The sequence below is a fragment of the Ammospiza caudacuta genome, chromosome 12 (assembly GCF_027887145.1).
Source record: "Ammospiza caudacuta isolate bAmmCau1 chromosome 12, bAmmCau1.pri, whole genome shotgun sequence".
In the NCBI taxonomy this organism is placed as follows: domain Eukaryota; kingdom Metazoa; phylum Chordata; class Aves; order Passeriformes; family Passerellidae; genus Ammospiza; species Ammospiza caudacuta.
In genome coordinates, this window is record NC_080604.1 from 3,540,130 (window position 1) to 3,555,562 (window position 15,433).

Sequence of the window (15,433 nt, forward strand, 5' to 3'; positions counted from 1 at the left end):
CCTATTCCATGGAACCACACCTCTTCCTGGGGGCACCAGCACCTAAGAACTCTCTTGAATTTTGGGATTTTTTTCTTATTTGTTGCTCAGGAGAGGCAAACCCAACAGTGCTGCTTTGCCTTGTCCTTGCCATGCCTCTCTGAGGTTAACTGACTTTAGCTGAACTCAGGTTTTGGTTTATATCACAACTTTCTTCTGTAGAGAAATCCAAAATAAGGCAGAGAATTTTGCTGGAGGCTCTTTTTTAGAGTAAAGCTTATTTAATTAACAATTAATGTAACTTACATGACTGTAAATGCAAACGTGTAATGCTCTTTAAAAACACTTCTAGGAGAAATGTTTTCCTTTGCAACAGCTGTCCTTAGAAGCTGGATTTTGGGGTGGTAATTTATTATTTTGATGTACCGTTCTGTATGTTTTCAAAGCTAAAATGAGTTAAGAGCGAGCAGAGCCCTTTGGTATCCCCGCTTTTCCACGGAGGCTGTGCGGAGTCACACATGGACTGCTGCCTCACAGCCGGTCCCCGTCTCCTCCAGGAACAGAGCTCGCACGCTATTTCTTTTTATTTATTTTTTTATTTCTCCCCAGATACCTTTCCCAGCAGCTCGCACCCCACCCCTGAGCTCGTACCGCCCCTTGGGAATCGCTGCCTGCTCGGTGCAGAGCCGGGCTCCGCTGAGCGCAGGTAGGAGCGGGCAGGGCTGGCTCAGCCCAGGTAAGGCAGCGCTGCCCGGCCACAGCGCAGAGCCCCGCTCCGCTGCACCGGACCCGAGCACCGGGGCTGCTTCATTGACTAATTAATTGTCAAATTACAAATTAATTGTCAATCTGCCGAGGGCTCGACCGAGGCAGCGCTGCGGACCGGCTCGGCAGCTGAGGGCGGGGGTGCCTGTGAGGCAGCCCTGAGGGGAGCCGGCTCTGCCGCCCACCGGCGCGGCGGCAGCGCTCATGCCGCTCTCGCAGGCCGGGTGGCGGGCAGGGCTAGAGGCGCGGTGGCGGCGGGATCCCTTCGGGATCGCCTCATTCCCTCATTCCTTCCATCCCTCCCGCCGCCGCCGCCGCCGCCGCCGCCGAACCCGCGGCGCCTCAGCCGCTCCCAAATGGCGGCGGGGTGGGGCGGAGCGGCCGATCCAGGGCTCGGCGCTCCCGCGCCAGGCGGGGAGGCGGGAGCGGCCGGGCAGGCGGGCGCAGGGACGGCGTCGAGCGCCGAGCGGGCGATGGGCGGGGATAAATGTCTGCCTGGGCGCGGGGCCGCCATTTTCTCTGAGGCGCGGAACGAGCGGCGCCGGGCGGCACCGGGGCGCGGGGGACCCGCCGGGGGCCCGGGACACAGGTACGGGTGGCCGGGCAGCGCCAGGGCCGAGCGGGAGAACCGTTCCTCGTATTTCCTCTCTTTGCGGCGCTGCGTTCCGCGCTGGCGCCGCTCCGGGCTCGGCCCCGGGCGCGCTGACCCGGCCGCCGCCTCGGCCGCTCGGCCCCGGCGGACACTGGGGAAGGACGAGGAGAACCGGGCGGCTTCAGGCCTGCGGACCTTCGCGGCCGGATTGCCCGGCCAGGGCCGAGGGGATCGGTGCCGAGAGGGCCGGGGCGGGGCGAGGGTGCCCGAGGGTCGGGGGGAGCGGGGCTGGGTCGTGGCCGCCGCCTGTCAGCGCCAGCGCGGAGCCGCGAGGGTGGGCCCGCAGCGCCCGGGGGGACAGCCCGCACTGCTGCGGCCATGCAGGGGCTGTGCCCTGCCCCGGGAGGGTGAGCAGCGGGCATCCCGCTCTGCTGGGGCTGTGCCCTGTGCTGGGGCAGTGAACAGCGGGCATCCCGCACTGCTGGGGCTGTGCTCTGTGCTGGGACAGTGAACAGCGGGCATCCCGCACTGCTGGGGCTGTGCCCTGTGCTGGGACAGTGAACAGCGGGCATCCCGCACTGCTGGGGCTGTGCCCTGTGCTGGGACAGTGAACAGCGGGCATCCCGCACTGCTGGGGCTGTGCTCTGTGCTGGGACAGTGAACAGCGGGCATCCCGCACTGCTGGGGCTGTGCTCTGTGCAGGAAGAATGAGGAGGATGGGCAGTGGGATGAGGATCCTGCAGCCCTGGAGCCGTGCCCTGTGCAGGGAGGATGAAGATCCCGCGCTGCTGGGGCTGTGCCCTGTGCAGGGAGGATGAGAGTCCCGCAGCCCTGGAGCCGTGCCCTGTGCAGGGAGGATGAGGATGAGGATCCCGCACTGCTGGGGCCGTGCCCTGTGCAGGGAGGATGAGGAGGATGAGGATCCCGCACAGCTGGAGCCGTGCCCTGCCCACAGCCGGGGCTGTGCTGTCCTGCTCTCCCCGGGTCCCCGCTGTGATGCTGTGGCTTTGTCCCTCCTATGCTTCCAGCCTGACCCTCCTGTTAGTGTCATCCATAGTCAGCTGAACTGGGAGAAGAAAACACCTTTAGGTGTATCAACAAAACTGAATTCTTTCTGCTTGGGCACTCTTTGCTCTGAATTGCTCGCTTGATCATTTTTTGCAAGTTAAAATCCGTTCGACATTTGCAGACAGGGGTGAGATTGCTCTGAGTCCTTGTCAGCGGTTCAGCCCTGCCTGTAGCAGTGGTGTTCTGCAGGAGCAGCCCCAGCCCTGTCCAGTTTCTGCCTCTTTCTCTCCAGCCTGCCTGCACACAGCAGTAACCTGCCTGTCCCACTGCTGTCACCTCACCTGTGACAGGCCAAATGACTTCCCTTCTTAGCCTTGGAGTGCCAGCCAGAGATGCAGGGACTGCAGAACCAGTTGCAGAGGGATTGCTGCAGCACAGTTTGTGTTCCAGCTGCAGCTTGTAGGTGTGCAGAAGGATCTGCAGTGGTGTAAAACTCAGAGTATTTCCAAAACTGAAGCCAGCTTAAAATATCTGAAGGTGTTTTTTATTTTAATGCTTCAGAAAAACTCATCTGCAGCTATTGCCTGAAGGATCCCTGCATTGTGCCAAAATGGAATGGGCTTGCTTATTCTTCAGGCTGTGTCTGCAGCGTTGGTGCAGAAGGAGAGGTTGAGTTGATGAATGTGAGAGTTAATTCCAGGCAATTCTCTTAAATCTCTTCTGGGGACACCCACTCAAAATGGAAGTGGCTTTAGTTTGGTTTGTCTTAATGAGAATTTTCTGCAGGCAAACCCTGAGGCTGCAATTAATCATGAAAGATGTAGGGATCTCTGTGTGTGCTCATGAAATGAATATGGTGACTGATTAATGCAGTAAGCAATTTAATCTTAGATTATTAAATCAGAAGTGAAGCAGCATCGTTGGGTTGGGGCAGTGATGCTTTCAGAGTCCTGCAATGTGCTTTTCATATGATTTGTTGCTATTAATATTGTCAGAACTGAACAATTTACTGTGCAACATTGCAGGTTAACCTGCTTTGAAGGAATAGCTGTAAGTAGCAGGAAAAAAGCCTGCTTTTTTTTTTTTTTTCCAAAGAAGATCTAAACCTTATTTTTTTCAGTTTAATTCCTTTTCCATTTTTTATTCTTAACCAAGAGTGCATTCTGTTCAAATGACGTATGAAGTCACTGCTGTTTCAGGGCTGGACTTACTCTATCTTATTAAAGGAGCTCATTTTGTGAACCACAAACATGACCCACGGAAAGCATTGCTCAGCACTTCTTGTACGCTACATCAGCAGTAATTCCTTCTGGGACATCTCCTCCCCTCCAGATTATTTATGTGGCTTTTTGTGCTCTTGGAAAAGCAGGAGTTGAGAAGAAAACCACGTTTTCCTTAAATTCAGAGCTGTTGGTTTCCAAGCTCCTGTAGGAGATGGGAAGCAAAAGCTGTTAGGTGGAATTATTTTATATGAAGGAGCCTTCAGTCAAGATTCAGTGCAGGAGTTGATGTTGTGCATTCAGGATGTTGAAATGGCTTTTATTTTGCTAATTAAGTTCGTGGAGCAAATGAAGTCGGGCAGTTGAGTGCAGGTTGGTGTTTGGGTCTCTGCTCACAGCCTGTGCTGCCAGAGTGGGTCCCTGTGCCACACCTGTGCCACACCTGCAGCACCCCTCTGCTCCTCCCCTTCCCCTGCTGTCACAGCTCTGCTCCTGCCTCCCAGAAGGACAGACGGACAGACAGAGGGAGGGGTTTCCGTGGCTTTGGGCTCCTCCTGGGGATGATGTGCTCCTGCTGGGATGCCCTGGCTGATGGAGAGCAGGGAATTCCCCCACGCCTCAGCTTCCTATTTCTGTATTCTGTGGGAATGTCCCGTTCTTTGTGCCCCTGCCTGGCTTGAAGAATGGGAAATGCCCAGGAATTGCTGCAGGAGAGGCAGGGCAGTTGGTGCCACCAGGTGCCCAGGGCACGAGGATAATGGGATTTGTGCAGCTGCATTTCCAAAACTTTTTGTGGCAGTTCAGGAAACAAATGAGTGTTTGGCCTCTGTGTACAAATCAGTGCTTGAACAGGATGATTGTGCTGTCAAAAATAAATTCCCGGACCATCTTCTAAATTAGAAACACAGAAATCTAAATGTATGCAATGAAAAATAGTATTTAAAGTTCTGTTTATAATCATTAAATTGCATAAGTTAAAGTGATCTTTATTTGGGGAAGCAACAAAAGTCGTCAGAACAAGATAAAAACTTGTGATTTACCAGGCAGTGTGATTGAAGCATGATTTCTGTAAGTTTCACATAAGTTTAATTTGTAAACAGACATGTTTACATCTACATTGTATTGATTTTGATTGATTTTGTGTAATTGCTTATGCAAAACTCTGGTGTTTTCTAGTATGAAATACATCCACTGTATTGAATAAGGTTGTAGAAACATTTGCTCAGCTTTACAAATTAATTGAAAGAGGAACTGATGTAACAGTAGGGACTTGGCTAAAAAGTCAGAATTTATGACAAATTACCAAGGTATTTTAGCCATGAGCATTCATTAGCTCATGGCTTTTGAGACAGCATGAAGCAGATACAATTTATTCTGTATAGTAACCCATGTTTAGTGATGTTCTTATTTTTTCTGAAGAGAAAGTCTCTTTTGGCCCGAGTTCTGTGAAGAATTCTCCGAGCTGTGCTGGCTCTTGCTGCGTGCGCTGTTTTTTTGTAAACAACGCTTTTGCTTTGAAAGCAGCTGGCTCACGTTTATCCCTTTAGTGACTTGAATATTGTGTTTGTACTATAAATGTCATCTGTTTTACACAAAGTTGATTTTATTGCAGCACTGTGTACTGACCTTTTACAGTTTAATAGAATATGGTCATTTGTGTACTGAAATGCTGCAGTGCACACAGCAGACGAGAATAAACAAAGTGCTGCTCTGGAGTCGTTTGTAAAAGAGAAAAGCATTTTCAGAGCTAGGAATTAGAACTGATCATTAATAAATAGCATGTTTATAAGTATCCTATTGAAGTTATGTAGTCCATGTGATTGAACTGAGAGATTTTAGCAGCAGAACTCCGGGTTTGTGTGGCACAGCAGGGTGGCCATTGCGGGTTTGTGTGCAGGTGTCATTTCTCTGGAGCAAGGGAGCAGAGGAGAGCAGCAGCACGGTTAAATCAGAGCTGTTCACTTGAGGCAGAATCGCCTTCAAACCCCGAGTGCAGGTGGTGAGCGTGACACCCGTGCTGTGTTTGCCCCCGGCGCTGTGGTGGGACCTTGTGTGCAGCTCCGCCCTCTGAGCCCCTCCCTCTGCGCTGTGCCTGGGTCACCGGGAACTGCAGTTTCCCTCTGGGGTTCAGCTCAGTTTGTGCCTGCTGGCTCTGCCCCTCACAGCTGTGGGCTCTCAGCCCGTGTTTTGCCTGTGCCTGGGTCACCGGGCGCTGCAGTTTTCCCTCAGGTTCAGCTCGGTTTGTACCTGCCGTGGTTTCCCTCGCAGTTATGGGCTCTCAGCCTCTCCCTCTGTGCTGTGCCTGGATCACCCGGCGCTGCAGTAACCTGAAGCTCCTCACCTATCCTCCTCCTTACCCTAGGACTAGTATACAAATGAATTCAAGGTGGATTAGAATGAGCAGAATAACAGAAAGTTAGTCTAACTAAGACGGTTGATTTCGACTCAACAAATTATAGCTCCCACCCTACAACTTACTTTATGTCCTACCTCCACCTAAGCTCCTACTCAGCCTTCACCCTAAGCAGCCTAGGCCTAGCCTTCCACCAAACCCACCTAATTGCAGCCCTGCCTTGTTTAGAGAGCATAATACTATTTTTATTTTCCCCGGTGCCTGATCACCGGGTTCAGGTCAGTTTGAACCTGCCGTGGTTTCCCTGGCAGTTGTGGGGTGCCTGTGCCTGGGTCACTGGGCGCTGCAGTTTTCCCTCTATCTCAGGTTCAGCTCGGTTTGTACCTGGCTGGTTTCCCTCACAGCTGGGGGCTCTCAGCCTCACCCTCCATGCTGTGCGTGGATCACTGGGTACTGCAGTTTTTGCTTCATCTCAGGTTTAGCTCAGTTTGTACCTGCTGTGGTTTTCCTTCCCGTGTCTCTCTGAGCCTGGATCACCGGGTGCTGCAGTTTTCCCCCTCAGGTTTAGCTCAATTTGTACCTGCCGTGATTTCCCCTCCCGTGTCTCTCTCAGCCTCTCCCTCTGTGCTGTTCCTGTGCCTGGGTCACCAGGCGCTGCAGTTTCCCTCTCAGGGTTAGCTCAGTTTGTTCCTGCCGTGGCTCTGCCCCTCACAGTTGTGGGCTCTCAGCCTCTCCCTCTGTACTGCGCCTGGATCACCGCGTGCTGCAGTTTTCCCTCTATCTTGGGTTCAGCTCAATTTGTACCTGCTGTGGTTTCCCCTCCCGTGTCTCTGTGAGCCTGTATCACCGGGCGCTGCAGTTTTCCCCGTCAGGTTTAGCTCAGTTTGTACCTGCTGTGGTTTCCCCTCCCGTGTCTCTCTCAGCCTCTCCCTCTGTGCTTGTGCCTGGATCACTGGGCACTGCAGTTTTCCCTCAGGTTCGGCTCAGTTTGTACCTGCCGTGGTTCCCCTCACAGCTGTGGGCTCTCAGCCTGTCCCTCTGTGCTGTGCCTGTATCACCGGTGCTGCAGTTTTCCCTCAGGTTTAGCTCAGTTTGTACTGCCGTGGTTTCCCCTCCCGTGTCTCTCTGAGCCTGGATCACCGGGCGCTGCAGTTTCCCTCAGGTTCAGCTCGGTTTGTACCTGCCGTGTTTCCCCTCACAGCTGAGGGCTCTCAGCCCGTGTTGTGCCTGTGCCTGGGTCACCGGGCGCTGCAGTTTCCCTCAGGTTCAGCTCGGTTTGTACCTGCCGTGTTTCCCCCGGTTGTGCAGCAGCTGCCGCCGGGGTTTTGCAGCCCGGGCCGTTCCCATGGGCAGCCAGGATCGCAGTGCCCATGAGCCATTCGGTATTTTTAGTTCAGAGACGGGACATTGCTTCCCTAACTCGCCCCTGGGTGTGTGCCGTGGGTTAACTGCGTTAATTAAAGCTGCCTCAGAGGTTCAGGCGCTAAGAAATGGCTCTGGGCCCCCAGCAGAGGTTTCTGTTACATAAATGTCACCATAGAACAAGCTGGAGTTCTGAAAGTGGGATTTTTGGAACTCTGAGCTGACAGGTTACCAAGAGGGAGGTGCAGGATAGTGCAGAACTAGAAGAAAGATGTCTCTAATGCTTTCATAAGGGAAAACATTTAAGATATTCTATTGAAACAATTTAACCATTATTCTTTTAATATTTTAAACAATACCATTTAGTGAAATATTTAATATTTTAAATATGGCCCATTTTCCTTTTTCTCTAATGTCTTTTAGTCTGCTTCCAGTGTATGTCCCTGTCAGCTCTACCAGTAATTTCTGCTGGCTTTTGCATATTCCTTTTTCTTGTTCTCAGCCATTTAAGAGTGTTTGCTCAAAGTCTGGTCATACTTTCACTATTTTATGGTGGTTTTTCAGTCTATTAGCACACCACAAAAGGCACTGCTCTTTTTACTCACTTGCTACCTGTGGCAGAGATGACTAAATTATCATTCCTTTTTCTTTATTCAGATTTTCTTTGTGTATAAGAAACGTGAGGTTTTATGTAAGAATTTTTGGTGAAAGTGAAGGAGTGTGGTGGGCAGGTGAAGATATGTGTGCTCTCTTTTGTTGGTGTGGAATTGTTGCAGAAATGGAACACAGAGGGAAAATCCTGCAGAGCAGTTGTAGGGAGGACCATTAGACTGGAAATGTAGCTGGGAAGAAAAAAATAATAATCAAAAATACTGGTTAATCATACTTTAATTTTTTTTTTTAATTCCTAATTTATTGCTACCCCAAAAATGCTATTTATATTGTTTCCAAATCATTACCATAGAAAGTACACTATTAAAAGTTTCTTGTAGAAGAGAAAGTAAAGTGGATTTTAATTCTACTTAATGTGGAGGTAACAGTGCCTGTAATTGCCTGTGCAGGTTTCACTTGCAAAGGTGTATTTTGACACATGGGAACTTGGGGTTGTTTCAACTTTGCTTTAGAAACTTAGTTCTGAAGTTTCTCTGAAAGTTGGCACAGGATGTGACTCTGCCTTCAGGGGCAAGAAGATATTTTCTTTCAATTTCTGAAGTTCAGAACTTACCTGATTCCAAGGCTGCTGTTGGGTTAATATTTGCCTTATTTTGATGATTTCTGATAGCAATTGAATTCCTTCAGGTCCAATCTATTGCATAACTCCATTAAAATTTTTTTTTTTCAGTTTTTGTGTTGCAATTTGATGTGTTTGTTTTTTTTTTTTTTGCATTATAAAATTCATGTATTCAAAGTATGGCTGAAGTGTTTAAACTGTCTTTACTTTTGATTTTGCATGAGGCTGATGCTTAGTTTTTAAAACAAGCACACAGTGCAACAAACATCTCTGATTATTCCAGGGCTGGCAGGTTTAAGGATGATGAGCACTCAGTTTCCTTCAATTGAGGCAGAAAAGTGAGAGCACCTGTGCCAGCTCAGTGAGCTGCTGTTCCCAGCCTTTGCTCCCTCTCCCTGTGCCTCCAGTGGCTTTGGGAGCTGTGTGCAATCCATCCTGATGGAGGGAGGAGCAGGCAGGAACCTGTTTGTGGTGCTGGGGCGGGAGGTGCAGCTTTCCCCGGTGCCTAATTAGAGAGCTGAGCGCTTTTGGTCAGCTGCAAGCCAAGCTGCTGGCTTGGGGCAGAGTCTGTGCTGGTGGAACAGCGTTTGCTGTGATCCCTGGGCTCACAGGGCTCAGCTTGGGGGCTGTTAGCTTTGTGTGGAAACCTGGCAAAACCCACAGAGGGTTCGGGGCTGGGGAGGGCTCGTCCAGGCTGCAGAAATGGGGTAGGAGGAGGTCTGGAGGGGTGGATCTGGAGAATGGGGTAAATGGAGGAGCTTCCAGTGTGCAAGGCTCTAATTTTGTGCTGCCGTTTGACAAGAGATACACAGAATTCTGAGGGACGTCGTCCCTGGGTGCTTTGAGCAGGTAGAAAGCTGCCCCAGGCAGGGCTGCCCCGGAGCCCTGGGCTGCCAGTGGTGCAGGGATTGATCTGAGCTCAGAAACAGGGCACAGCTCTCTCTTGCATTGCTGCAGCCTTTTAAGCTGCCTGTGTGAGTGGCTCCCTGGCAATGCAGAGGTTATAAAAAGAGAGCCAGCTGATGTTGCAATGTAAGCACTGCCCCTGGAGTGGAAAGACTGTCCTTTGGCATGCTCCCTGCTGCTATTTTTACCTATTCCAGTAAGATCTGCCCTTGTGATGTTCAATTACAGGACAGTACCTGGAATAATTTTCTGTTACAAAGTGCTGTATGTGCTGAAGAAAACGTTCAGTAAAATTGGGGAGATTGACACTAAAACTGTCTTACTCTGAAAAATGTTTTTTCTTTTGTCAGCACAAAACTGTGACTACAAGAGAGTCTTTCAGGTTTTTTTCAATATTTTATGTCTGGCAGAGTTTTTATTTTTTAAACTTTAGGTTCCTTTGTATTTTGATTATTTTGTCTTTCTCAATTTCTCATATGGAGGCTTTAAACAGACAGTGTGAGTTTTAAAGATGGGGATTAACAGTGTAGCCCAGGAATCAGTTTTTTGTCTTAATTTCTAAAAGGCCAGGCTGACGTTGACTAAATTTTATTTTGTATTCCTGCACACTATAGGAAATTAATATTTGTTTCTGGGAGTAAATTAACAGCGATGAAATGCTGCATCTATCCAAATATTTGTTGTGGTGGAAACAGGAGCAAGAATGCCCTGACAGTGACACAGGGGGTTCAGTGGCACAGGTATCCAGTGGGGATGTGTGGCTGCTGAAATGTCTGACATTTGGGATTTCCTTACCCCAAATACAAGGTGTATTTTGTAAAGCCATCAATCCATGGTGTGGCTGCTGAAATGTCTGACATTTGGGATTTCCTTACCCCAAATACAAGGTGTATTTTCTAAAACCATCAATCCATGGTTCAGAAGTGATTGATAACACTGAAACCCAAACCTGAAGCTTTTGTGCTGGCTCTTGGTGCCTTTAGGAGTAGGTTTGGGCAGAACCTTTCCAAGGCAGTGCTTTGACACTGAGGTGTGATGAGTGATGAATTTGGGTGCTGGCCTTGCTCCTTGTGCTCCTCAGAGCAGCTCAGGTGGAAATCCTGCAGGCAGGAAATTCCTGCAGGACTCAGGGATTGTCCTCTCCCTCTGCTCTGCCATTGCCTCATTGCACAGTTCTAGCCAGGTTTGATTGAATCTCACATCTGCACTAAAGCTGGGCTTTTGGCAACTCATTCCTTAAACCCTCATATTTGCCAGTTCTGCTAGCAGATGTTCTTACTGATTTTTTTGTCATGTTTCTCTTTATCTGTCATGAAAAATAAGTAATTTTCCTGCTTCATAACTATTGCTGTGGTGGCAGATAGAATTCTGCACCTGCTTCTTCAGCCCATCACACTTGTTTTATGCTGTGCTGTCTCTTGATTTATGCATGAGATTTCTTTTTCTTCTTACAGATTTTATGTAAAAATGCTTCGGGTTTTCATTCTGTAAATGAAATTTCCACATCGATTTTCTCTCTTTTTTTTTTCATGTAACATTATCCATTTTAGTGCCTCATTGCCATCTCTTGTATTTGGTTAGAACTAAAGCTCTCACCTTTTCCTGTGGTGTGAGAAAACCTGAATTCCTTCCTTGTCCCCAGTCTCCTTGCTTATCTTTTTCCATGATGGAAAGCATATTTACAGTATTTTCTGTGCCACATTCCTTAGTGTTTGTTGGAGACAGGTGTGCTAGGTGTAAGCAGGGTAAATTCACTGGTCAGACTCTCAGTGGATTTTACTTTTAAAATTACTGAAAATGGCTCCAGGTGGAGGTCTCAAAGCATTCATCTGGTTTCTTGTTAATCTTTGAGAGTTTGCTTTTTTGGTAAAATCATTGCAGCTTCTTTTTGTTTATTAATTTTAGTTTTTTCCCCTTTCAGAAGAGAGGATACCTCTAACCAGAAGTGAGCTGCCAATATAAGATTTCTTGATTTTTTTTTATTGCATTTTTAAGAAAGACATGAGGAATCTGAGACTTCTTGGTCTGGAGAAGAGAAAGCTTTGTGGGGGCTGATCCCATCAAGATTTCTTCAGCTTCCCTAGGAATTCTCCCTCTTACAGTTGGTGCTTTTATGTGAGATACAGAGAGCCTTCAGAGGCTTGGCTGCTCCTACTGTTTGTTTGTTTTGTCTCCAAGATTTGTCAACATCTGTGAGTCAGCAAGGTGTTTGTCTGAGTGAGGAGCTGACGTCTGAGACTGAGATGGGACTGTTCAACTCCTGTTTGATTTTAATTTTTCTTCAGTGAGGTTTTAGCTGTAAAAGATTTTTTCTGATGTTCTGAAGGACGAATGAAATGCTTTTGAGCTGGGTAACATTTGGTTGTTGTGCACTTTGTGTCTCTTACACTGAAATGCTGCATGAAATAATGAAAGGTGGAAGACCCCGAGAGCTCTGAAAGTAGAAGGATGATAATTTATCACTGCTGTAATTTTTTTGTTGTTTATTTGATATACATAAGTTTGTCTATTAAAATGTAAATATCTGCTGTTTTTTTTGTCTTCCACAGATGATGTGCTTCATCCTTTTGTCATAGGACTTCATTTGCTGAAAGGAAAACTAAAGGTACAAATAACTTTCTCTTACCTTTCCCTTCCTCCTTCTCCTGCCCTTCCTTTCTTTGGAGATTCCCTTCAGGGGGGAAACTCAGCTCAGCCCCCCTGTGCTTGGATTCTTGCACTGCTGCTAAAATCCACTTTTTGTTTTTTGCAAAATGCCACAGAATCGATCTGGAGCTGCAGCTGTTACAGGATTTGCTTTATCAGAAGTGTGTATTTAACTTAGCCCTTGCTTGAGTCAGGCTCCCTGGGTATTTGCTTTGCAGGGGAAAAGCCCTTCCTCAGTTTAGAACTCCAGCTCTTGATATTTGCCTGTCTTCTCCAAACACCATTTGCCTTTGCACACAAGTGCAGCTCTGCTGGGACTAATCCAGGCCTAATGTAAATCTGTCTGTGACATTATCTTCAAACTCTATCTCTGAAACAACAAGGCTGCTGTGGCACTTTAAGTAAATAAAAACCCACCCAAAGCAGAACTGTAATTTCATGGGTGTATTTAATAAGATAATGTTAAAATGGAGCATAATTTCTTTTGGAGGCTCTCAGGACAGTAGATGGTTGACATAGTCTTAAGTATTTTTTGTTGTATGTAGTCATATATATATTATATATATGTGCATACACATATATATACACACACATATATGTACATACACATATATACATATATGTACATACACATATACATACACATATATGTGCATACACATATATATACATACACATACATGTACATACACATATATATACATATATGTACATACACATATACATACACATATATGTGCATACACATATACATACACATATATGTGCATACACATATATATACATACACATATATGTGCATACACATATATGTACATACACATATATGTGCATACACATATATATACATACACATATATGTGCATACACATATATATACATACACATACATGTACATACACATATATACATATATGTACATACACATATACATACACATACATGTGCATACACATACATGTACATACACATATATATATACATATATGTGCATACACATATACATACACATATATGTGCATACACATATGTGTACATACACATATATATACACACAGTCATATATATTGTATACAGTCTTTTGTTGTATACAGTCTTAAATTTTTAAGTACATTCTGTTTTTATTTGCCATTTTATTCAGGTTTCTTGGTAAGTACAGGTGCATGCAAACCATGAAAACAAAGAAGGATAAGCCCAGCTATTTCCAGGTGCCTCTTGTTCTAAAATACAAGGGAGAGCCCTTTGTTCATCTCCAGAGGATCTCTCAAGGTGCTGTGTGCCCTGCCCTGCCCTGTGCCCGTCTGGGTGATGTTTCCAAGCTCTTGGAGTGACATTATTGACCTCCACGTGGCACTGCAGGGCTGGCACAGAGCCCACATTTCATCACATCATTTACTGCTGCAGTGAAAGCAGGGAGCACCTGGGCAGGCTGGGTGTGCAGGTCATGAATTCAGCATTACCAGCACCTTGCAGGCTCTCTGTGCACTGAGATGTGAGCACAGCTCCCAGATTATTATTCTTTAATAATCCTCAGGCTGTTCCTTCTCCCCAGGCTCTCAGTTTGTGGTGTTCTCAGTGCTGCTCCCCTCAGTGCTGCTGCATTTCCTCCATGTGGCTGAGGGAGGACAGAGCCAGGCATTCTTTGTGCTGAGGTTCTCAGTCACTTTGTTGTTTAATCCTTGAGAACTCGTGTGGGAAGGGCATTTGGTGGATTGCTGACATTTGAGTAACTTTTTTTTCATCCTTGCTGTAAAGTGGATGAGTTCCAGACAACTGCAAACACAGTTTGGGGCTTTCAGGCTGGGAACAATTGGCATGAGCAAGTGCAGAATGCAAATGGGCACATGGCTGGGAAGGTATGTGCACTTGATTGAGAGATTTGGGGGAGAAAAAAGGCTTCTCCAGTGTTTTGGCCATGGGAAGAAAGACAAAGCACTTGTAGTCCCACTTGTGTCTGCAGAGCAAGGCCTGTGTTAAAGAGATCTCTCTGTAAATCTCCCTTTGGGGGATTCTCCTGACAGAATTCCACATTGTGGCACAGAAACAAGAAGTCTGAGTGACAGCACTGTCACATAATGTGATCCTGATACCATCAGCTATAAAAAGCAGTGTTCAGTGCTTTTTGTTTCTGGTACTGAGCTTGATTTACTGAATTCAAAAAGGAGCACGGCTTAAATATCACTTCAGCTTTAATAGTTTTTATAATGTTAAAAGCAGATTAGATAAGAAATGGAATATTATGCTAGGAAGAAAAGTGGAAATTTTTTTTGATGACAGAGTTCTGCTGCTTTGTAAGGAAAACTTGTACAAAATGTATGAGCCCTTTCCTTTCCTACTGTTTCAATAGCAATTCCATAAACTTGTTTGTGAATCTATATAAACTCTGCAGCTGTGCTTAAATCCAATTTAAAACCACTCTAATTAGAAACCTCTGCTGCATTTTACTTTTCACCTGAGATTGGGAAAGGCAAAGCTTTGGATTCTGTATCCCTCTTTTAGATGCAGGGTGTTCAGTGCTCCTGTTTCTCTAATGTAGGAATTGTGGTTCTATAGGGAAAATCAGAGCTCCACTTTTGAATTTCATAAAAATCTCATGTGATAAACAACGGATGACTGACATGGAATGCTCTGTGTGAAAGGACAAACCAGAGACCTTCTGGGATCTGCCTGGGAAGAGTAATAATATAATAATAATATAATAAATAATATAATATGTAACAGCTCCCTGAGCTGTTAGAGCCAGCAGGGAGCAGGCACAGGGTGGCCAAAGGTGCAGATTGTTTTGGTGACAAATTCCTGCTGAGCAAAGCCCAAAGTACAGCCTGCTGCAACCTGGGAGTCTGACTTGGGCTGTGCTTACCAGCCAGAGTTTATCTGACAGCAGCTCAGCAGCTTCTAAATACAAAAAGATACTGATCTTGAATGAATAATAAATGAATAAGTCTAAAATGAGTAAGTCTGAAAGCAGGTTGAGAGTTGTGTTGCTTGTCCTCCTTACTGCAGGGCCCACTTGTTAGAAAACCATTGTTATTTTTTCCCTGAAGGCTGAAACCAGAATACTTCTGATAAATAAAGAAAAAGAGCAGAAAAGATACTTCCAAGATCAGAACAGCAGAGGCAGAAATTGTAAAATTCTATGTGTTTCTGTTGGTTTTTGTTCTGTTTGTTTTTTTCCCTGAACACTGACATTTCCTTCTGTTAATTTTTAATTTCTGTCAGTTGTCCAAGGGAGGAATTTGGTTTTTGGCATTAAAATGAAGGACAAATGAAGGAAAAGCACCAACCTTGGAGATGTGAGAGGGATCTGCCTGGGTTCTTGCACTGATCCCAACTCATTCCCTGCATTCATATTTCCACAGATCACAGCTTTA

General features: G+C 46.5%; 1 protein-coding gene across 4 annotated transcripts in view; it reads left to right on the plus strand.

Moving 5' to 3' along the window:
* The first annotated feature begins 1,232 nt into the window (after positions 1 to 1,232).
* Positions 1,233 to 15,433, plus strand: part of RAF1 (Raf-1 proto-oncogene, serine/threonine kinase) — a 43,581-nt gene continuing 29,380 nt past the window's right edge. For all 4 annotated transcript variants that reach the window (XM_058813115.1, XM_058813116.1, XM_058813117.1 and 1 more), the window contains exons 1-2: positions 1,233 to 1,333; positions 11,966 to 12,021. The gene's annotated coding sequence lies outside the window, so the exon portion shown is untranslated. The remainder of the gene's footprint in view (positions 1,334 to 11,965; positions 12,022 to 15,433) is intronic.